At 44.0% G+C, this 24286-nt stretch overlaps 1 pseudogene; it reads left to right on the top strand.

Moving 5' to 3' along the window:
• Positions 1–1666: 1666 nt before the first annotated feature.
• LOC102280055 (non-histone chromosomal protein HMG-14 pseudogene) lies at positions 1667–1954 on the top strand (annotated as a pseudogene).
• The last annotated feature ends 22332 nt before the right edge of the window (positions 1955–24286 follow it).

The raw sequence follows: 24286 nt of genomic DNA on the forward strand, positions 1-24286 counted from the left end.
AGGTCCAAGAAAATCTACAAGGCTGTGGGGTAAAAATAAAGATTTTAACACTCTTAAAGGAAAAATAAACAATATTATGTATGTTAGTTAGATCTCCTAAGCAATGGTGAGTGTTTTACATATTAAGCTTCATGTAATTCAAAAGAAAATCTGCGAGGAAGGTGTTGTCAATATTTCCATTTTACAGATGAGGAAACCGAGGCACAGGGGCAGTAATGAAGTTACAAGAAGTGAAACGGATGATGTCTTTGAGAGTTTATTTATCTACACTCAATAAACTTTGTGGAAAGGGGCATTGTCTATCTAGATTGTTGGAGAAAAACACTCAATTTCAACTCTCTCTTCTAAAAAAAGAAATGAAGTATTTTACTTAGATCTACTAAGTAACATTCTGGATGTGTCATATGCTCTGTTTCATTTAATTAAAAGAAAAAGAGCACTCCCATTTTATAGATGAGTAAACTGAGGCACAGAGGCATTAAGGAAGTTACTAATAAGTGAAAGAGATGCTTTATGGTGAGAGTATTTATGGACACAGTAGAATTTGCAGAAATGGCACTGTCTGTAGATTGTTGGTGAAAAAAGCTTAATGTCAACTCCATCTATTAGAAAAAAAAAAAAAAATTAGATATGATACTTAGATCTACCAAGCAAAGTCTGTCTTGTTTTACCTGCTTGCCTGCATTTAATTAAAAAGAAAAACTACACAGAAGGTGGAATCAACGTTCCCATTTTATAGATGAGCAAACTGAGGCCCAGAGGTATGAATGAAGTTACTAGAAAGTGAAAGAGATGCTTTTAGGGGAGTGTGCAGATCTACACTTAGGAAACTTTGTGGGAAAGTTCATTGTAGGTCCAGATTATTGGGGAATAATCTCGATTTCAACTCATTCTTCTGAAAAAAAATCAAAATTAAGTATGTTACTTAGACTGCTAAGCAATGTCCTCAGTGTTTTAGATGGTCTGCTTCATTTAATTGAAAACAAAATCTACGAGGAAATTGTTGTCAATATTCCCACTTATACTTCAGGAAGCTGAGGCATTAATGAAATTGCTAGTGAGAGAATGGTTTTGCTAAGCATATTTATCTATATTTAGTAAACTTTGTGGGAAAGGGCATCATCTATCTAGAATGTTTGGGGGAAATACCTGATTTCAGTTCTATTTTAAAAAGCCCAAATGAAGTATGTGACTTAACTCTACTAAGCATGCCCTCAATGTTTTACATGCTCTGCATGTTGGACCACTGAGGATCCACTGTCAAGATACATTTCTCCATCCTGTACCAGACATAGCATTAACAGAAAGGACTGCGTGTGATCCATCAGCTGGACTAGCATCTAAGAGCTGGAAAAACCACTAACGAGTGTTGAGAGTGGGAGGAAAAAGTGGAAGCAGAAGTGGAAGCCAAAAGACATCTGGTTATCGGGAAGCTTGACACTTAACACTCACCAAGGGTAAACTGAAGGGAACGGGGCTGTGGTGGAAACTTTCCTAAGATATTTTATCAATAAAGAAACAGCTTTTCAAAAAGAAAGAAAGAAAGAAACAGCTTCTCCTAGTGGGCAGCGGGAAGAATGGCAGCAGTCAGGCTACTCGGCCTCGTGAAGGCTCTTGGCGCGCCGCAGCCCTCAGGCTCCCAGCTCTCGCCTGCCCCGCCACCACGATGCCCAAGAGGTAGGTCAGCTCCGCAGAGGGGGCAGTGAAGGACGAGCCCCAGAGGAGATCGGCGAGGTTGTCAGCTAAACCGGCTCCTGCAAAAACGGAAGCCAAATAAGGCTGCGGGAAAGGATAAATCTTCAGACAAAAAAATGCAAACAAAAGGGAAAAGAGGAGCAAAGGGTAGAAGTGGCCAACCGAGAGACTAAAGAAGACTTACCTGCAGAAAATGGAGACTAAAATTGAGGAGAGCCCAACCTCTGATGAAGCAGAAAAAGAAGCCAAGTCTGATTAATACGGCACACCCAGTCCGGTTGGTGGTCCCTTCTTGTACAATCCAGAGGAATGTTTTTATCAACTATTTTGTAAATGCAAGTTTTTTAGTAGCTCTGAAACTTTTTTAAAAAGGAGGAAATCCCACCTCATCCCATTTTTTAAGTGTAAATGCTTTTTTTTAAAGAGGTGAAATCATTTCAGTCAGTTCAGTTCAGTTCAGTCGCAGTCGTGTCTGACTCTTTGCGACCCCATGAACCGCAGCATGCCAGGCCGCTCTGTCCAGCACGAACTCTCAGAGTCCACCCAAACCCATGCCATCGAGTCGGTGATGTCATCCAACCATCTCATCCTCTGTCGTCCCCTTCTCCTCCTGCCCTCAATCTTTCCCAGCATCAGGGTCTTTTCAAATGAGTCAGCTCTTCGTATCAGGTGGCCAAAGTATTGGAGTTTCAGCTTCAAAATCAGTCCTATCAATGAACACCCAGGACTGATCTCCTTTAGGATGGACTGGTTGGATCTCCCTGCAGTCCAAGGGACTCTCGAGAGTCTTCTCCAACACCACAGTTCAAAAGCATCAATTCTTTTGCGCTCAGCTTTCTTTATAGTCCAACTCTCACATCCATACATGACATTTGCTCATTGTTTATTTTTTGGTACAACCAGAAAGTAGTGGGATATTGGATATGGGAGGCTTTGATTGTCTTGGGTGTCAGCTTAACATTCCATACATGGGGGTAGCTTTTATATCTTATAATACAAAAGCATACTAAATGGCAATTTGGAGTCAGTTGTGCATTTAATATCTTGAAAACTTTAAATTACTTCTCTTCCCATATTGTTTTGGTAGAATTATTTCCTACAGCAAACTACTCCTTGATCTTGGCTCTCCTGGTCAGAATTTTGTGCTCTCTATAATATCTTTGGTCGTGGTAGTTCAGGTTTCCTAGTAACTTGGTTAATGTGCTGTGAACGATTGACAGTTTGAGTATGTAGTGTATATGATATTAAATTGTGAATCAGTGGGACGTATGATATAACAGAATATCAATATTTGAAGATAATTGGTACTTGATATCCTGTTAAGGAAAATTTGCTCCAAATTTTAAGCTGGAAAGTCACTGGAATAACTGTTAAGAATCACAATTACATGATTTTTTCAATTTCGGGTACGTATGTGAAGAATTGTGTACTAACTGAAATGTCTGTGTCGTGATCCTCAAAACAACCAATAAAAACTCAATTATAAAAGAAGAAAAAAAACAGTGACATGTTGTGTGTGGGGGAGTGGTTACTATGACATAAATTGCTCAATATAGTAAACGAATCCCTATTTTCCTCTCTATTTGAAGGTTTGGTTTAAGAATATGAGGGTCAAGGGGAGGAGATGTCAGAGGGCGTTAATGTTCAGAAATATGCCTCCCCCCTCAGGCCCTCTGTGGGCATAATCTCGGATGGGCCCTGTAATTCCATCCTTGTTCTGGAGCCCGATTGGAGAAGGGTTCTTCTGGAGCCACTGTCATGCAGGCGGCCTGTGCCATCCATGCCTCCTCTGCCCTTGTGTCCCTCTGAACAGGCCGAAGTTGGCCCAGAATCATCCCCTGTCACCTGCGACCATGCTGTAGTCCCTTATGACTAAGATATGGTCTCTATGACAGTTTTTCTGAAGTATTTTTCTGCCAGGTTCCCATTATGCACAGCACAGTACCAAGAGCACTTCACCAAATGCCTGTTAAATGAGTTGAATAAATGCAAAAAGTCAGTGCCCCCCTTTTAAAGTAGGGCACATTTTTTTATTTTTCAATAAAGAGGTGAATTCTCAGCATCTTTGTTTTTGTGTGTCAAATGGGGTTAAGTGTGAACAGATGGGAATTTCTAAGGGAATGTCATTCACACAGAATGGCAAGGAGGCCTCCTATCAGGAGGTGCCATTCCCCAGTCATTGGCAGTGGGCTTGTGTGCATGATAAAAGTTTTCCAAGTACCCAAGGTATGTTTATACTGACTTATACTTTTTTTTCCCCTCCACCTTGCATTATCCCATCCTCACCCTCACCCTTTGGTATTGCATGCACATGCAAGATGGGGTGGGATGAGTCCCCAGTGAGAGAACAGTGTATTTCCAGGCAGGGTAGAGTCCCACCCATGGTAATTTAAACATTCAGCCCAATGCTGGACACAAGGGAAGCTTCCTAAGAGGCTACATTACAGGGATTCATGGGAAGGTGGCAGCCGAGCATTCATCCCAAATGCTCCAAATTTGTTCACTGTCCTCTCTGGGGAGAAGATGGGGGAATGGGAGTCCTGCCACACAGGTTCTGCTGCTTCAAAGGCAACGCAGAGGAGACCCCATAAGGACAGTGAGGCATATTGCACCTTCCTCAAAAGCAATCACACCTTCAAATGTATTATCTTCCTTGAGAGAACCTTGATTCCTGCTAATTCAACACCAAAATGGATTATTTTGGTTTAGTGCTGTGCAAAGGAAGAAGAGCAGCTTCCCGAGTAGCATCCTCAGGCCCACTTTTTAAAAAGCATTAAGTTCTCAGTACAGCCTTGGCTCGGAGCAGTGCAAGGCTTCTTTACTGTTCAGTTCAGTTCAGTTTAGTCGCTCAGTCATGTCTGACTCTTTGCGACCCCATGGACTGCAGCACGCCAGGCTTCCCTGTCCATCACCAGCTCTCAGAGCTTGCTCAAACTCATGTCCATCGAGTCAGTGTTGCCATACAACCATCTCATCCTCAGGACTGATTTCCTTTAGGATTGACTGGTTTGATCTCCTTGCAGTCCAAGGGACTCTCAAGAGTCTTCTCCAACACCATCAATTCTTTAAGGTGGTTTCTGTTAAATGTGTTTAATTGTGAACACTGAGGTCCTACTGTGAAGTGATTGCTGAGATAAAGTGCCTTGATTACATTGGAATTTCCTCTCACAAGTCTTCATCCCAGACCAGTTTCACAGCTTGGATGCTCCCAGTGGAAAGAGAGGCTCTGTTTTGGGGGGGAAAGCATGTGCTTTAGGCTGTGCTTCTGCTACTTTCCCTTCTCTCTTCTCTCCCTTTGCACTTGTGGCTGTGTGTCAGACATCAGCACCGTGGTTGTGTGTGATGTGGGCCTTCTGCACAGAGAGGAGGGGAGTGCACCCTGAGGCCCAGCCTCTGTTGGGAGAGAAGAACAACTGGGCCCCAGTGTGTGCACGTTGCCATCCTCACCAGATGTTTTTGCAAACAGAATTTCTCATTTCTGAGTATTGACCGCTGACCTTCATTTTAAACATCAGATTCCTCAAACTTCAAAAATACAACTACAGCATCTTGTACAAACAAAAGCCACCGGACACTATCAGACTGAATTCTGAACCCTGCTAGTCTTTGTTGACAGCTGAGCAGGTGGCTTTGCCATACAGAGACTGGAAGTCAGACAGTATTCAGCACAGATCCTGCAGTTAATACACATACCTGGTCTGACACACTTGCAAAGACTCAGACTACCTGGAAGAATAGCCGATACCCTTCTCCATAACTGACAGGTTTTAAAAAGACAAATATACTATTTGTAATGCATCTCTACTTCTTCTTGGTTCCAGAAGAATTAAGGCAGGATGGCGAGATGAAGCAGAGGAAATATCCAAAACATCGCTACAGAGAGTAATTTCCCCTCAGTCTAAGGTCTAAAATGGACAGGTCTTTTAAAATGAGTCCTACAAAAAAGCATTTCTCTTAATGTGTACTTCAAATACCACAAAGGTAAATAAATTAGTTCTTTTAATATAAGGAAATTAACACTGATTTGTAAAAACAGTCTTTAACACTGCTGCTGCTGCTGCTGCTGCTAAATCACTTCAGTCGTGTCCGACTCTGTGCGACCCCATAGATGGCAGCCCACCAGGCTCCCCCGTCCCCAGGATTCTCCAGGCAAGAACACTGGAGTGGGTTGCTATTTCCTTCTCCAATGCATGAAAGTGAAAGTGAAGTCGCTCAGTCGTGTCCGACTCTGTGTGACCCCATAGACGGCAGCTCACCAGGCTCCCCCGTCCCTGGGATTCTCCAGGCAAGAACACTGGAGTGGGTTGCCATTTCCTTCTCCAACGCATGAAAGTGAAAAGTGAAAGTGAAGTCACTCAGTCGTGTCCAACTCCTAGCAACCCCATGGACTGCAGCCCACCAGGCTCCTCCGAATTGCCAGGCAAGAGTACTGGAGTGGGTTGCCATTGCCCTCTCCGGTCTTTAACACTGCTGCTGCTGCTGCTAAGTCACTTCACTGTCTACCATCAAGTAGATTTACTCAAGATCGCTGGTCCTTCTTGAGGTTACTTTTGGCTGAAAAGTTATAAACAATCTCAGAAAGACAGGAGTAGTTTCAGCATCTTACAATAATCTAATAATTACTTTAAAAAACTTTATATCTTGCTTTCTAAAGGTTCTAAGGTTGTTTCACATCCAATAATACGTCTCTTTCGAGACAGCTGTGAAAAGTGAATTTTTAAATAAAGAGTTACCTTAAATGTATACAAAGAAGGGGAATGGAGTTTGTTCTGAGGTGTTATTTTTTTTAAGAATAGAAGTATACTTACCTGAGTTCTGATCAGGCTGTTGGGCTTATAATTGGGCAGCTCTGAGCACATAAACAGTTCTAAACCAAACTGAGTGACACACCAGCAAAGAACAGATTAAGGGTTGTATCCTCCCCCAGCATCCTGGCTTCCCAGGTGGCTCAGTGGTAGAGAATCCGCCTGCCAACGCAGGAGATGCTGGTTCAATCTCTGGGTCAGGAAGATGCCCTGGAGAAGGAAATAGCAACCCATTCCAGTATTCTGGCCTGGAGAATCCCATGGACAGAGGAGCCTGGCAGGCTCCAGTCCATGGGGTCACAAAGAGTCAGACACGACTGAACAACAACTGAGCACATACAGGAAGCACTGTTTTACCAGGCAATCATTTGGTGCTGACATGATCCCTCTAGGAAATGTTGCAATCTTGCAAGTGGAGCTAAAATAGAGTTCTTCACTGGATTTCCTGACTGGTAAGCACTGTTTTACCAGGCAATCATTTGGTGCTGACATGATCCCTCTAGGAAATGTTGCAATCTTGCAAGTGGAGCTAAAATAGAGTTCTTCACTGGATTTCCTGACTGGTAAGCCCAGTTGACTTCGTGTAGCCCACGACATGGACTGGGGTTTTGAAAACCTTGAGCGGACACCTCAGGAGTCAGTTACTATGACAACATAACCCTCATTACATAACCTTCATCCTAAGAATGCTGCCTGACATTACTTTCACTTTGGGATTCATTGGAGACTTTCCTTACACTTCCTTTTGTTAAACCAAAGCACTAGGGTGTTCCAATGAGAGGGAATCCTTGCCTCAGCCAGGTTGTTTTCTTTTTCTTTGTTAATATTTGTTTATTTTTAATTGATTGATTATTGTTTTACAGTATTGGTTTGATTTCTGTCATACATCAACATGAATGAAAGCCAGGTTGTTTTTAAGAGAAATTTTTTAATAATTGTATTGATTTGGCCCTGCTGGGTCTTCTTTGCTTTGTGAGCTTTGCTCTAGTTGTGTCAAGTGGGGGCTACTCTCTAGCTGTGGTGTGCAGGCTTCTCACTGTGGCGGCTCCTCTTGTTGGGGAGCACAGGGTCTAGAGCTCATGGGCTTCAGTACTTGTGGTGCACAGGCTTAGTTGCCCTGTATCAGCCAGGTCGTTTTTCTCAGCAGGCGTATTCTCATTTTCCTTTGTGTAACCCTCACGCGAGATTTCTTCATTTCAGGTATAACTGATTCATTTTGCCATACACCTGAAACTATCACAACATTGTTAATCAACTATACTCCAATATAAAATAAGAAATTTAAAACAAAAAGATATCTTCATTTGACAAATGAGACAAATATTCCCAGAGCCCTTCAGTAATAATCAATCACAGAGAACCAGTCCCATTGGATCTTGTGGCTCTTCCAAGCAAAGTGCCTTTGTTTTCTGTACCCAGCTTAAAGGAAGAAACCCTGGTGGTCTCCACACTGCAAGGGTCATCAGTTCACACCCTTCAATTTACAGATTTGGGACACAGGCCCAGAGCAGTGGAGTGGCCAGCCCAAGAAAGCACAGAGTTCATCCCAGAGAAGGCCAGCCTCTCGGTGGCCATGCTGTCTGCTGGGCCTTGTATCATCCAGTATGACCACTGCCCATTCAGATTCAAAGCTCCCACCAAAGCCTGATCACTAAGTCATTTTACCTCTAGGAAAAGTAATCAACCTCCCCTGCAGAGGCATTTGGCCTCCTGGTGTCCACAGTTTCAGGTCCTGAGAAGGATGCAATTTGTACCCTCCTCACGGAAGACTGCAGTCCATGGGGTCGCTGAGGGTCAGACACGACTGAGCGACTTCACTTTCACTTTCGCTTTCACGCATTGGAGAAGGAAATGGCAACCCACTCCAGTGTTCTTGCCTGGAGAATCCCAAGGACGGCACCTGGTGGGCTGCCGTCTATGGGGTCACACAGAGTCGGACATGACTGAAGTGACTTAGCAGCAGCAGCAGCAGCAGCAACAGCAGCACAAAAGCCCAAGTGTGCTTCCACTACAACAGCCCTCATTTCTCGCAATCTCCTTGCAAAGCCAAGTCTGCCAACCACAGCATGATGCATGACCAAGAGCCAGCCCTGAACTTACACTGAATTAGCTTTTTTAGGAAAGTAATATTAATATAACAGCATGGAAACTGTCGTTGCTGTTGTTGTTTAGTCGCTAAGTTGTGTCTGGCTCTTTTGCAACCCCATGGACTGTAGCCCCCAGGCTCCTTCCTCTGTCCCGTGGTTTCCCAGACAGGAATACTGGAGTGGGTTGCCATTTCCCTTCTCCAGGGGGATCTTCCCAATCCAGGGATCAAACCTGAGTCTCCTGCCTTGGCAGGTGGATTCTTTACCACTGAGCCAGTGCCCCGAAATTATCACTAGGGAATTAGTATTCATTTTGAAATTGATAATTTATGGTTTGCCTTGATCAATGTCACACTTGCTCCTTCTCAGACATCAGCATGAAGCTATGGGGCAGGGAAATTTGGTGTGATGGTATAAATATAATTTTCAACTGCAATGAGCTGTATCCACATACCCACCCCACACCATCACCACACAAACGGTAGGTCTGCAGGTAAATGTCTAATATTTACATGCCAATCTTTTATTATTTTAAAAATTAATTTATAAATTTATTTTGGGCTGTGCTGGGTCTTCACTGCCGTGCAGGGCTTTCTCTAGTTGCGAGGAGTGGGGGCTACTCTCTAGTTGCAATGCACGGGCTTCTCTGCAGTGGCTTTTCTTGTTGTGGAGCACAGGCTCTAAGGCCTGAGACTCTTGGGCTCTAGAGCACAGGCTCAATAGTTGTGGCACATGGCATGTGGGATCTTCATGTCCCCTGCATTGGCAGGCAGATTCTTTACCACTGAGCCACCAGGGAAGCCCCAACATACCAATACTTTAGACTCTAGACATACAAAACACACCTCTTACATATACTCTCGCTTTCAAAATCAAGGGACACCAGACATTGACATGGTGGCATTCAGACATGGATACATAACTGATATGCCTAGACTGTTTGAAGCACAGGCCCCAGACAAAATTAGAGCTGTTATGAGAACTGCAGGTTCTTTAGCATAAGGTCCTCCTATTTCAGGTCCAAGAATCTTGATCTAGGGGGAAAGATGAGATAGGTAAGACCCAAAGAAAAGTAAGTCTCTGTCCACCTCTCCCTTGAACAAAAGACACAAAGGATGAAACAAAGGGTGTGTTTTCATAGTAAGTGGAAAAGGAAGCTCCAGAGGAAAAAGAAATCTATGTCAACAGCTGGGCCCAGAGCTACTGATCTGGGTTAGGGAGCTGAGTATTGAGGCAGGCTGGCACCTCGGCACTGCCTCTGGATAGCAATCAGAAGGGTACAAGAAGATGGCTCTGGCCAGCTGGGTTTTGTAAGAGAAAAGAGAAACAGGACGGAGGTTCATGTGCACGTGAGTTCCTTACATCTCCTTCCACAGCCCTCACCACAAGGTCAAGCAACACAGCTCTTTTTATTTTAATTTATTTATTTGGCTGCCTCAGGTCTTAGTTGTGGCATGCAGGATCTTTGATCTTAGTTGCGGCATGAAGGAATCTTTAGTTGTGGCATGTGGACTCTAGTTCCCCAAACAGGGGTTGAACCTGAGGCACCCTGCATTGGGAGTGAGGAGTCTTAGCCACTGGACCACCAGGGAAGTCCCCAGAGCTCTTTTTTCTTTTTTTCTCCACTGCCTCAGTTCCATTCAGTCACTCAGTCGTGTTTGACTCTTTGCTACCCCATAGACTGCAGCATGCCAGGCTTCCCTGTCCATGACCAACTCCTAGACCTTGCTCAAACTCATGTCCATCGAGTCAGTGATGCCATCCAACCGTCTCATCTTCTGTCCTCCCCTTCTCCTCCTGCCTTCAGTCTTTCCCAGCTTCAGGGTCTTTTCCAGTGAGTCAGTTCTTCGCATCATGAGGCCAAAGTATTGGAGTCTCAGCTTCAGTATCAGTCCTTCCAATGAATATTCAGGACTGATCTTCTTTACAATTGACTGGTTTGATCTCCTTGCAGTCCAAGGGACTCTCAAGAGTCTTCTCCAGCACCACAATTCGAAAGCATCAATTCTTCGGTGTTCAGACTTCTTTATGGTCCAACTCTCACATCTGTACATGACTACTGTAAAAACCATAGTTTTGAGACTATACAGACCTTTGTTGGCAAAGTGATGTCTTTGCTTTTTAATATGCTGTCTAGGTTTGTCATAGCTTTCCGTTCAAGGAGCAAGCATCTTTCATGGCTGTAGTGACCATCTGCAGTAATTTTGGAGCCAAAGAAAATAAAGTGTGTCACTGCTTCCATTGTTTCCCCATCTATTTGCCATGAAGTGGTGGGACCAGATGCCACGATCTTAGTTTTTTGAATGTTGTGTTTTAAGCCAGCTTTTCCACTCTCCTCTTTGAGCCTCTTTTCACCCTCATCAAGAGGCTCTTTAGTTCCTCTTCACTTTCTGCCATTAGAGTGGTGTCATCTGCATATCTGTGCGTAGTCCCTCAGTCGTGTCCAACTCTTTGCGACCACAAGGACTGTAGCCCACCAGGCTCCTCTGTCCATGGAGATTGTCCAGGTAAGAATACCGGAGTGGGTTGCCATGACTTCCTCCAGGGAATCTTCCTAAACCAGGGATCAAATCCAGGTCTTCCACACTCCAGGCAAATTCTTTACTGTCTGAGCCACCAGGGAAGCCCCTGCATATCTAAGGTTGTTGATATTTCTCCCAGCGACCTTGATTCCAGTTTGTGATTCATCCAGCTCAGCATTTCACATGATGTACTCTGCGTATAAGTTAAATAAGCACAGTGACAATATACAGCCTTGACATACTCCTTTCATAATTTTGAACCAGTCAGGTGTTCCATGTCCAATTCTAACTGTTGCTTCTTGACCTGCATACAGGTTTCTCAGGAGATAAGTAAGGTGGTCTGGTATTTCCATCTATAAAAATTTTCCACAGTTTGTTATGATCCACCCAGTTAAAGGCTTTAGTGTGATCACTGAAGCAGTGAAAGTGAAGTCACTCAGTCATGTCCAACTCTTTGGGACACCATGGGCTGAAGACTGCCAGGATCCTCCATCCATGGGATTTTCCAGGCGAGAATACTGGAGTAGTTTGCCATTTCCTTCTCCAGGGGATCTTCCTGACCCAGGAATTGAAGCCAGGTCTCCCACACTGCAGGCAGACTCTTTACCATCTGAGCCACCAGGGAAGCAGAAGTAGATGTTTTTCTACTCTCCTTGCTGTTTCTATGATCCAGTGAATGTTGGCAATTTGATCTCTCATTTTTCTGCCTTTTCTAAATTCAGCTTGTACATCTGGAAGTTCTTGGTTCATACACTGCTGAAGCCTAGCTTGTAGGATGGATTTTGAGCTGAAAGATTGAGTGAAGCACTTTAATAGCATTGACTTTTAGGATTTGAAATAGCTCAGCTGGAATTCCATCACCTAGCCCTGTTTGTAGTAATGCTTCCTAAAGCATACTTGACTTCACATTTCAGGATGTCTGGCTCTACTTGAATGACCACACCATTGTGGTTTATCTGAGTCATTAACATCTTTTTTGCCTAGTTCTTCTTCGCATTCTTGCCACCTCTTCTTAATCACTTCTGCTTCTGTTAGATCCTTGGGTTTTGCTAAAGCTGAGCTGACCAGGAGGCAGGGAAATACCCAATTCAACCTCCTTCTAGCCTTCTTGTCTCTGCTAAAGGGAAGGGTATGAAAGTTGAGAAGCACTTGTAAAGGTCACAGTTCAGGGATACAGGCTCACTAAAAGACTGAGATTCAATCATAGGACTACAGACTGCTTCCCCTGCCCCCAAGCTTACCACCACATCAATAGTGCTCCTGTATAATAAAAGTGGATTACAGCTGAAAGAACTGCAAGCTCTGACTCTGTTTAAGAAGAAGCCTCTAGGGACTTCCCCAGGGGTCCAGTGGTTAAGAATCCACCTTGCAATGCAGGGGATGCAAGTTTGATCCCTGGTCAGGGAACTAAGATCCCCCATGTCTCAAGGCAGCTAAGCCTGAGTGCCACAACTATTGAGCCCAAGCACCACAATAAAAAGATCCCCCATGATCCATCAAAGATCCCACCACAGCCAAATAGTAAATAAATAATTAAAAAAAAAAAAAGAAGAAGCCTCTAAGGAAATGCAAAGATGACAGGGGAGATGAATAAGGATACTAGTGGAAATTTTAGCCTCTGACACCTACCACTAATAGTAAACACAGCCTAATTCCTAGCCAAATAAACACACACAAACAAACCTCACAAGAAAAATATATCTACTTCAGTTCTTTTATCCAATACATTGACTGGCTTTCAACAAAAATTTACAAGGCATGCTAAAAATAAAAAGAAACATTCAAAAGAGAGAAAGCAGGCATCAGAGCCAGACTAAATTATGGCAGAGATTTTTGTAATTATTGAATCTAGAACTTAAAATAACTATGATTAATATACTAAGGGTTGTAATGAAAAAAGTGGACAAGATACAAGAACAGATGAGCAATGTAAGCTGGAGATAAAAACTCTAAGAAAGAATCAAAAGAAAAAGCTAGAAATCAAAAACACTGTGACAGAAATGAAAAATATCTTTGATGGGTTTATCAAAAGACTGGATGAGGCAGGTAAAAATCAGTGAGGTAAAATATAAAACAATAGAAACATCCCAATATGATAATGGAAATATCCCAAAATGATAAGCAAAGAGAAAAAAGAATTAAAAAAAAAAAAAAACAGAAAAGAATATTCAAGAACTGTAGACAATTTAAAAGGTATGGGACTTCACTCATAGTCTCGTGGCTAAGACTCTGAGCTCCCAATGCAGGGGGCCTGGGTTCAATCCCTGGTCAGGGAACTAGATCCCAAATGCAGCAACTAAAGATTCTGCATGCCATGTCTGAGACCCATCAAAGACAAATAAATAAAAATAAATATATATATTTTTAAAAGCTTAACCTTAAAAACAAAACCTACACACCATTTATATTAGCACCTCAAAACTGAGATACTTGTGTATAAACCTAAGAAAATATATGCAGTATCTCAATATCTATATGCAGAAAACTATAAAACTCTGATGTAAGAAGTCAAAAGTAGAGCTGAATAAATGAAGAGATATTCTATGTTTATGGATAGGAAGACTTGATAATGTTAAGAAGTAAGTTCTTCCCAACTTGATCTATAGATTGAACACAATCCCAATCACAATTCCAGCAAGTTACCCTGGAGAAATTGACAAACTGATCCTAAAATTTATATGTAAAGGCAGAAGACCCAGAATGGTCAAATTAATACTGAAGAAAAACAAAGCCAGAAGACTGACACTATCCAACTTCAAGACTCACTATAAATCTACTATAATCAAAATTGTGTGGTACTTCCAAATCCAGTTCAGTTCAGTTGCTCAGTCATGTCTGACTCTTTGTGACCCCATGGACTGCAGCATGCCAGGTGTCCCTGTCCATCACCAACTCCCAGACCTTGCTCAAACTCATGTCCATCGAGTTGGTGATGCCATCCAACCATCTCATCTTCTGCCATCCCCTTCTTCTCCCACCTTCAATCTTTCCTAGCAACAGGGTCTTTTCCAATGAGTCCATTCTTCACATCAGGTGGCCAAAGTATTGGAGTTTCAGCTTCAGCATCAGTCCTTCCAATGAATATTCAGGACTGATTTCCTTTAGGATTGACTGGTTTTATCTCCTTGCAGTCCAACGGACTCTCAAGAGTCTTCTTCAACACCACAGTCCAAAGTATCAATTCTTCGTATTAAAAGCAATGCCTTTGATATGAAACATGTTACTTCATTGGACTGGCCAGGGTTGGGTTTGATGTACTGAGTAAATGATGGGTCAGATTTAAAGTTATAAATAGGTAGACAAGGTTTGGAGAAGGAAATGGCAACCCACTCCGGTATTCTTGCCTAGAGAATCCTGTGGACAGAGGAGCCTGGTGGGCTGCTATCCATAGGGTCGCCTAGAGTCAGATACGACTGAAGCGACTTAGCATGCATGCATGCATTGGAGAAGGAAATGGCAACCCACTCCAGTATTCTTGCCTGGAGAATCCCAGGGACGGAGGAGCCTGGTGGGCTGCTGTCTATGGGGTCGAAGAGTCAGACACGACTGAAGCAACTTAGCAGCAGAAGCAGCAGCAGGCAAGGTTTGGGGCAGGGTGAGTTATAGATAGGGTATTAATGTGAAGTTTGGACTGTAAAGGAAGAGGGAGTAAGAGTAAAATCATGATGTGGTGTCTCATGTCTAAGGAGAGAAAATGATAAAAATAAGAATCCAGGTGTAGAAATCAATCTGGGTAGATGTGAAATCTCCCTGGAGCCAAAGATCAGTTATAAAGTCAAGGAATAAGGGGAGATCAGTAACAGTGGTGTTTCCAGGAAACATAAGGGCTTGTGTTACTATGTGAAGGCAAGTGGATAATGAATTCATCTAGGCTGATCACAGTAGAGGAGGGCCACGTCCAAAAAAACAAGAACTATGGAGAAGTAGGTAAAACAGAGGGAAAGCTTTAGAATAATAGTCCACTCAGGGGGAGACACAGAGTAAAGTCCTATTGTGAATAAGGTAAGTAAGGGAAATCCCAGTTCAATTAGTAACCAATACATCTATTTTTGTTTTACTTATCGATATTTGTTTTTCTGCCACAGGGACAGGGGCTCTGTGTACAGCAGACTTGGGTATAGCATAAGTCCTCTTGGAGGAGGTTGCCATTAACCCCACCATAGAGCTGCCAAAACTTACACAGGACTGGGAAATAGACTCTTGGAGGGCACAAACAGAACCTTGTGCACCAGGACCCAGGATAAAGGAGCAGTGACCTCACAAGAGTGACCCAGACTTGCCTGTTTGTGTCCAGGAGTCTCCAGAGGAGGCATGGGTCAATGGTGGCCTGCTGCAGGGTTGGGGGCACTGAGTGTAGCACTACATGCGCGGGATCTTTTGAAGAAGGTCACCATTATCTGAATGGTCTAGTGGTTTTGCCCACTTTCTTCAATTTCAGTCTGAATTTGGCAATAGGAGTCCATGATCTGAGCCACAGTCAGCTCCCGGTCTTGTTTTTGCCGACTATATAGAGCTTCTCCATCTTTGGCTGCAAAGAATATAATCAATCTGATTTCAGTGTTGACCAACTGGTGATGTCCATGTGTAGAGTCTTCTCTTGTGTTGTTGGAAAAGGGTGTTTGCTATCACCAGTGTATTCTCTTGGCAAAACTCTATTAGCCTTTGCCCTGCTTCATTTTGTACTCCAAGGCCAAATTTGCCTGTTACTTTAGGTATCGCTTGACTTCCTACTTTTGCATTCCAGTCCCCTATAATGAAAAGGACATCTTTTGGGGGTGTTAGTTCTAAAAGGTCTTATAGGTCTTCATAGAACCATTTAACTTCAGCTTCTTCAGCATTACTGGTCGGAGCATAGACTTGGATTACCGTGATGTTGAATGGTTTCCCTTTGAAATGAACAGAGATCATTCTGTCGTTTTTGACATTGCATCCAAGTACTGCATTTTGGACTCTTTTGTTGACTAGGATGGCTACTCCATTTCTTCTAAGGGATTCCTGCCCACAGTAGTAGATAGAATGGTCATCTGAGTTAAATTCACCCATTCCAGTCTATCTTAGTTTGCTGATTCCTAGAATATTGACGTTCACTCTTGCCATCTCCTGTTTGACAACTTCCAACTTGCCTTGATTCATGGACCTAACATTCCAGGTTCCTATGCAATATTGCTCATTACACCATCAGAATTTGCTTCTATGATGAGTCACATCCACAACTGGGTGTTGTTTTTGCTTTGGCTCCATCCCTTCATTCTTTCTGGAGTTATTTCTCCACTGATCTCCAGTAGCATATTGGGCACCTACCAACCTGGGGAGTTCATCTTTCAGTGTTCTATCTTTCTGCCTTTTCATACTGTTCATGGGGTTCTCAAGGCAAGAATCAAAAGTGGTTTGCCATTCCCTTGTCCAGTGGACCATATTCTGTCAGACCTCTCCACCATGACCCGCCCGTCTTGGGTGGCCCCACATGGCATGGTTAGTTTCATTAAGTAAGACAAGCTGTGGTCTGTGTGATCAGATTAGCTAGTTGTCTGTGATTGTGGTTTCAGTCTGTCTGCCCTCTGATGCCCTCTCTCAGCGCCTACCATCTTACTTGGGTTTCTCTTACCTGATACACAGAGTATCTGATGAACTATGGGCGGAGGGTCATGACATTGTAAAGGAGACAGTGATCAAGACCATCCCCAAGGGAAAAAAAAATACAAAAAAGCAAAATGGCTGTCTGAGGAGGCCTTATAAATAGTTGTGAAAAGAAGGGAAGCAAAAAGCAAAGGAGAAAAGGAAAGATATAACCCATTTGAATGCAGAGTTCCAAAGAATACCAAGGAGAGATAAAAAAGCCTTCCTCGGTGATCAGTGCAAAGAAATAGAAGAAAACAATAGAATAGGAAAGAATAGAGATCTCTTCAAGAAAATTAGAGATATCAAGGGAGCTTTTCATGAAAAGATGGGCTCAATAAAAGACAGAAATGGTATGGACCTAACAGAAGCAGAAGATATTAAGAAGAGGTGACAAGAATACACAGAAGAACTATACAAAAAAGATCTTCACAACCCAGATTATCATGATGGTGTGATCACTCACCTAGAGCCAGATATCCTGGAATGTGAAGTCAAGTGGGCCTTAGGAAGCATCACTACGAACAAAGCTAGTGGAGGTGATGAAATTCCCGCTGAGCTATTTCAAATCCTGAAAGATGATGCTGTGAAAGTGCTGCACTCAATATGCCAGCAAATTTGGAAAACTCAGCAGTGGCCACAGGACTGGAAAAGGTCAGTTTTCATTCCAATCCTAAAGAAAGGCAATGCCAAAGAATGCTCAAACTACCACACAATTGCACTCATCTCACACACTAGTAAAGTAATGCTCAAAATTCTCCAAGCCAGGCTTCAGCAGTTCGTGAACTGTGAACTTCCAGATGTTCAAGCTGGTTTTAGAAAAGGCAGAGGAACCAGAGATCAAATTGCCAACATCCGCTGGATCATTGAAAAAGCAAGAGAGTTCCAGAAAAACATCTATTTCTGCTTTACTGACTATGCAAAAACTTTTGACTGTATGGATCACAATAACCTGTGGAAAATTCTGAGAGAGCTAGGAACACCAGACCACCTGACCTGCCTCTTGAGAAAGCTGTATGCAGGTCAGGAAGCAACAGTTGGAGCTGGACATGGAACAACAGACTGGTTCCAAATAGGAAAAGGAGTACATCAAGGCTGTATATTGTCACCCTGCTTATTTAACTTATATGCAGAGTACATCATGAGAAACGCTGGGCTGGAAGAAGCACAAGCTGGAATCAAGATTGCCAGGAGAAGTATCAGTAACCTCGGATATGTAGATGACACCACCCTTATAGCAGAAAGTGAGGAAGAACTAAAGAGCCTCTTGATGAAAGTGAAAGAGGAGAGTGCAAAATCTGGTTTAAAACTCAATATCCAGAAAACTAAGATCAAGGCATCTGGTCCCATCACTTCATGGCAAATAGATGGAGAAACAGTGGAAACAGTGAGAGACTTTATTTTCTTGGGCCCCAAAATTACTGCAGATTGTGACTGCAGCCATGAAATTAAAAGATGCTTATTCCTTGGAAGGAAAGTTGTGACCAACCTAGACAGCATATTAAAAAGCAGAGACATTACTTTGTCAACAAAGGTCCGTCTAGTCAAAGCTATGGTTTTTCCAGTAGTCATGTATGGATGTGAGAGTTGGACTATAAAGAAAGCTGAGTGCTGAAGAATTGATGCTTTTGAACTGTGGTGTTGGAGAAGACTCTTGAGAGTCCCTTGGACTGCAAGGAGATCCAACCAGTCCATCCTAAGGGAGATCAGTCCTGGGTGTTCATTGGAAGGACTGATGTTGAAGCTGAAACTCCAATACTTTGGCCACCTGATGCAAAGAGCTGACTCGTTGGAAAAGACCCTGATGCTGGGAAAGACTGAGGGCAGAGGAGAAGGGGATGACAAAGGATGAGATGATTGGATGGCATCACCAACTCAATGGACATGAGTTTGGGTAAACTCCGGGAGTTGGTGATGGACAGGGAGGCCTGGCGTGCTGCAGTTCATGGGGTCGCAAAGAGTCAGACATGACTGAGCGACTGAACTGACTGACTGACTGAGGTCCCTGTGTATGAGTGTTAAGTCAGCTGAATTCGTTCGATGAGGCTTTAAGAGAGAGCGATCTGCCTGTTCTCTCATGAGGTGTCTAATAAGGTTAAGAATGGGAAGATAATCTCCAGCAAGGGGCTGGCAGTAGGGAACTGACCTAAGAGAAAAGGGAGTCCATGCAGCATAGCCCTAATATGAGCCAAAGCCATGGGAAGGAGTTCAGTCCATGGCCTTTGTAGTTCTAGCGTTTGCTTAGGTCCATTTTGAGAATAGAATTTGCCTTTTCTACTTTTCCCGTTGATTGGGTTCTGTAAGGAATATGTAATTTCCAGGTTATGCCAAGGGATTGGGCTACGTGTTGAGTGATTTGGGAGATTAAAGCTGGCCCATTATCGGATTGGAGAGTGGGAGGCCCAAGTGAGGGATGATTTCTCGTATGAGAAACTGTGTTAACCTCTGAGGCAGTTTTTGATCTCATAGGAAAAGCCTTGATCCACCCTAAAAATGTGTTTACTAGAGTGAGTATGAGTTTTATTTTTCGTGTTGGAGGTGTGTGAATAAAGTCAATTTGCCAGTCCTCTCCTGGGATATGACCTCGAGCCTCATTTGTTGGGAATGAGGGAATAGGCTTTAAGGCTCTCTGTGGTGAGACTGAGGAGCAGATAAAGCAAGAGTGAGTGATTTGCTGTAGGAGTGAAAGAAGGTGATAAGAGGTTTTAAGAGATGATAAAGAGGTTTAGTGCCTACGTGCAGGGCCTGATGAAGAATCTGTGTGGCCTGAGATTGGGGAAGGACATGGTGGCCCTGTTTTTTGTAACCAGTCTCCTTGTGGTTGTGCTCCCTCTTGTAACAATCTTGTAATAATTGTTTTTACTTCAGGGAGGTAAAGGGGCTTTATGTTGGGGGTTACTATAAGTTGTTGAGCTGGTGATCGGAGTGAGGCTTGTTTTGCTTCTCTGTCTGCGGCATTGTTGCCCTGTGAAATGGAGCCTCAGGCCACCTGGTGACCTCGGCAATGTATGATGCCTACTTCACTTGGCATGTTAGCTGCTTTTAAAAGTTGGAGTATAAGCAGGGCATTAGTTATGGGACAACCTTTAGTAGATAGGAGCCCTCGTTCCCTCCAAATGGCAGCATGTGAGTGTATGATGTGCAAAGTGTAAGGGGTCTAGTTAGTGCAATAAGTTCTGCCTTTCGGGAAGGGGTTCCTCAAGGGAGAGGTTGGGATTCAATAATTTCGGTGTCAGAGACAATTGCATATCCAGCTACTTTTTTTTCCTTTTGATGTCATAGAGGAGCTGCCATCAATATACCAAGTAAAGTCAGGGTTATTTAAAGGGGTTGAGGAAATGTGGGGAAAATGGGGCATCAGGTCTTCTAATGCCTCTTTGCAAGTATGAATAGGGGGCTCAGAAGAATTAGGGATAAGTGTGGCAGGGTTTAGAGTAGGACAGCGTTCAAAGAAAAACTCAGGAGATTCGAGAAGGGTGACATGAATTAGTTGAATGCCTGAAGGAGATAGAAGGGCCATGGATTTGTGAGAAAGTGAGTCCTTAAAGTCATCTGGTGAACGAATGACAGTGGGTGCTCCAAAAGTAAGTTTTGTACTTTCCTGAGCAAGGAGTGCAGCTGCTGCCAGAGCATGTAGGCAGGCTGGCCATCCTTGAATTGTGGTATCTAATTGCTTTGACAGATGAGCAACACGGGTAAAGGAGGGCCCTGATTTTGTCCCAAAACTCCTAGGGCAATTTTGTTTCTCTCAGTAGTGTAGAGTATAAAGGGGCGAGAAAGGTCAGGAACTGTTAGAGCTGGAGCTGAGAGAATGGCTTGCTTAAGGTTGTTAAAGCCTGAACATATATTTGATTTTAGCTCTAGGGGTTCTGAAAGATCTCCTCAGCTTGATATAGGGGTTGTGCCAAGAGGGCCAAATTAGGAATCCAGAGGCGTAGATATCTAGCTAACCCCCAAGAAGGACTGGATCTCTGTTTCTGATGTAGGGAGTGGTAGGGTGGATATAAGGGACTTTCTAATGGTAGTAATATATCTTTTTGTTGGTGTTAAAAGGACTCCGAGATAGCTGACTCTAGGAAGAGAGAGCTGAACCTTGATGGGAGATACTCGATAGCCTCGATCAGCTAGAAAATTAAGGAATTGTATAGTGTGTTGTTGAGAATATGTAAGCAAAGGACTACAAAGGAGGAGATCATCCACATATTGGAGGACAGTACTTGGGGTAAGGTCAAGAGAGATTAGGTCTGATGCTCGAGCTTGGCCAAAGAAATGAGGGCTATCACGAAAGCCTGTGGGAGGACTGTCCATGTCAGCTGTTGGGAGCGATGATTGTCTGGATCAGTCCAGGTGAAGGCAAAGAGGTCTTGAGAGTCTGGGTGTAAAGGAATAGTAAAGAAGGCATCTTTGAGGTCTAAAACAGTGAAGTGGGTAGTGTAAGAGGGAATGAGAGAGAGAAGAGTATAGGGATTTGGAACTACTGGGTGTATGGGGATAATAGCCGCAATGATACATCTCAGGTCCTAGACCAGGCAATAGGAGCCATTTGGCTTTTTGACACATAGGATAGGGGTGTTATAGGGCAAGTGAGTTGGGTGCAAGAGGCCCTGACGTAGGAGTTTAGTGACAATAGGCTTTAACCCTTGTTGATGTTTTTCGGAGATGGGGTATTGTGGTTGATTGGGGAATTTAGAGTGGTCTTTGAGATGGATATGAATTGGACCATGGTGAGAGGCAACAGATGAGTTGTCTGTATCCCAAACTATGGTGTTTATGGACGAGGAGGGCAATGGGGTGGGGGAAGAGGAGCGGGGGTTAAGAAGCAGTAGCCAGGCTAGATCAGAGGCTGGACTTGGGATAGTAATAGAGGCTTTGAATTTTGAGAGAAGGTCTCTCCCAAGAATAGGAGTGGGGCATTTTGGGAGTATGAGAAAAGAATGGGATAATGGGGTATCTTGAAGTGTGCAAGGTAGAGGCTCGGTTATTCATAGTGTAGATATTGAACCATCAACTCCCATAACAGAGACCTGAGAGATCTTGGTTTTTCCAGATTAGGCAGGCATAGCAGTGTAAGTGGCCCCTGTGTCAATGAGAAAGGAGATTGACTTACCTGCCACAGTAAGTTACCCTGGGCTCCATAGAGGTAATGAGAGTCAGGGCCTGGAGCCCTGGGCAACTTCAGTCTTCAGTGGCAAGTTCGAGGAGGCTGGGCAGAGCTGGGTCAGAGGACTCCTGCTCAGGACCAGGAGGGGATGTCCAGGTCCCTGGAGGGGGATTTGGGCAGTCGACCTCCCAATGTTCCTTTATGCCACAGCTGGGATATGGACCTGGAGGGGGCCTTGGCTTTAGGCATAGGCAGGCCCAGTGGCCTTCTTTGCTGCATTTGATGCAGGGCCCAGGTGGCTTCCTTTCTTTGTTGGTTGATGGAGGCTTGGAGCCATGTAGGGCAATGGCTAAAAGGTGGTATTTGGCCTGATCTCATTGGGCCTTCTCTAGTTTTGCCTGTTCTTCCTGGTCATTGAAAATCTTAAAGGTTAAATTTAAAAGGTCTCGTTGAGGGATTTCAGGGCCTTCTTCTACCTTTTTCAGTTTCTTTAGGATATCTGGGGATGACTGGGAGATTAAATGGGTGCTAAGGACAATGGTGCCCTCTGCCGAAGTGGGGTCTAATTTTGTATATTTGTGTAGCACTTCCTTTAACCTGGCTAGAAATTGTGCTGGGTTTTCATCTAGTCTTGGAGTTCTTTCCTGGAGCTTATCAAAGTTGATGGCTTTATGCCTTGCCTCTTGAAGACCCACAATGAGGCAAGTAATCATATGATTACAGGCTGCTTGTCCAGGTCTCCCTGCCTGATAATCCCAGTTGGGATCATCTCAGGGGACAGCCGTTGCCCCTACAGGGTTAGTGTCGTCTGTCCTGTGTATCTCATCAGCATGCGCCTGAGAGACTTGCCATACTCGTTCCTTCTCTTCTGGGAGAAGAGTGGAGGAAAGTATGATGTAAATATCATACCAAGTTAAGTCATAAGACTGGGTAAGATACTTGAATTCTTTTAGATAATTATCAGGGTCTGAGGAGAAGGAGCCAAGATACTTTTCAATCTGAGATAGATCAGTGAGGGAGAATGGGACATGAACCCAGCAATGCCTTCTGCCCTAGCTACTTCCCCTAAAGGGAGCAATGGATCAGGGGAAGGAGCGGGGTCCTGTGGTGAAGTTTCCTGTTTTAAAGTTGTTCGGGACCAGTACGGGAGGGGATCTAGGGAGGTTGGGGCTGAGGTCTCAGAGCTTATCTCAGGCATAAGCTGGGGAGGGGGATTGGGAGCTGCTGTGGTGGAGGCCTGCACTCGAGAAGGAGGGAGGGAGGAGGGGACGTAAGGTGGAGGTTGTGGAACTGGATCTGGAGCTGCTGCAAAGGGGATTGGGAGTGCTATGGGGTGGGCTGTGGTCCGAAGGGTTGAAGGAAGAAGAAGAAAAGTCTGAACAGGGATCAGAAGACATTGTATTAGGAGGATGTGGCCCACAGTGGGCCAAGAGTATTTGAGAAGTATAACAGGATTCACAGAGAGAGGATCAAGAGTGGAGAGCTAAGAAAACCTGAACATAAGGGATTTCTAACCACTTGCCTTTGCGGAGGCAGAAGTTATCGATGTCCCATAGAGTATTATAATCAAGAGTTCCATTTTCTGGCCACTGGGACCTGTTATCAAGTCTGTATTGTGGCCAGACAGTGTTAGAATAGTAAATAAGTCTTTTTGGTCTGATCTCCTCTTGGAAGCCCAAAGCTTTTAGGTTTCGGAGAAGGCATCCTAGAGGAGTAGATTTTGAGGGCTGGGATTGAGAATTTCCCATTGCGGCTGAATAGGGAGGTTAGACAAGGGCGAGAGAAAGCGAGGAGAAAGGTCCCAGAGAAAAGGTGTCCCCGTACTCAGGACTTTCTCAGAGAGTAATAATAGTCTGTTTTGAAATGGGTGCCCCCTATTTCAAAGTCAGACGGGGCACAAGGCCAAGGGCCCGAGGGCTGTGGGGATCCTCCCGCCTAGAGCTAGGACTTGGAAATGAGGCGAGAGACACAGGATCCAAGAGAATGGGATTTCACTCACCCTTGTAACCGACGGATGAAATGTGGGCCAGTGTGTGGATGTCAGTCCAGCAAGGCAAGTGGAAAGTCCCCTTCCTGAGCTTGCCTCAGTTTCTCAGCAAGGTCTGAGGGAGGGGACCACCGGAGGTGGGCTCATGAGAGGAGTCCACCCAGTTGCGTTGGATCTTCCCTCCAGGGTTTCAGCACCAGAATGTAAGGTGAGTGCAGAGAAAAAGAGAGCAAGCCAGGCAGTCAGGCAAGAAAAGGGAAATTTTATTAGAGGGAAAAGAGAGGGTGACTGGCCCTTAAGGAGAACCAGAGTCCTCCCTTTCTGATGGAGTCTTTCTTATGCCCCACCAATGAAAAATTCTCTGAAGGGATGGTCATGTAGCCAGAGGTCTGGAATCTGGTGGTCTCGCAGCTTTGTGAAGATAGGTACCAGTGCGATAACAGGATGCCATTTGGGCAATTTGGTCAGTCTCA

The sequence above is a fragment of the Bos mutus genome, chromosome X, assembly GCF_027580195.1.
Source record: "Bos mutus isolate GX-2022 chromosome X, NWIPB_WYAK_1.1, whole genome shotgun sequence".
Taxonomy (NCBI): domain Eukaryota; kingdom Metazoa; phylum Chordata; class Mammalia; order Artiodactyla; family Bovidae; genus Bos; species Bos mutus.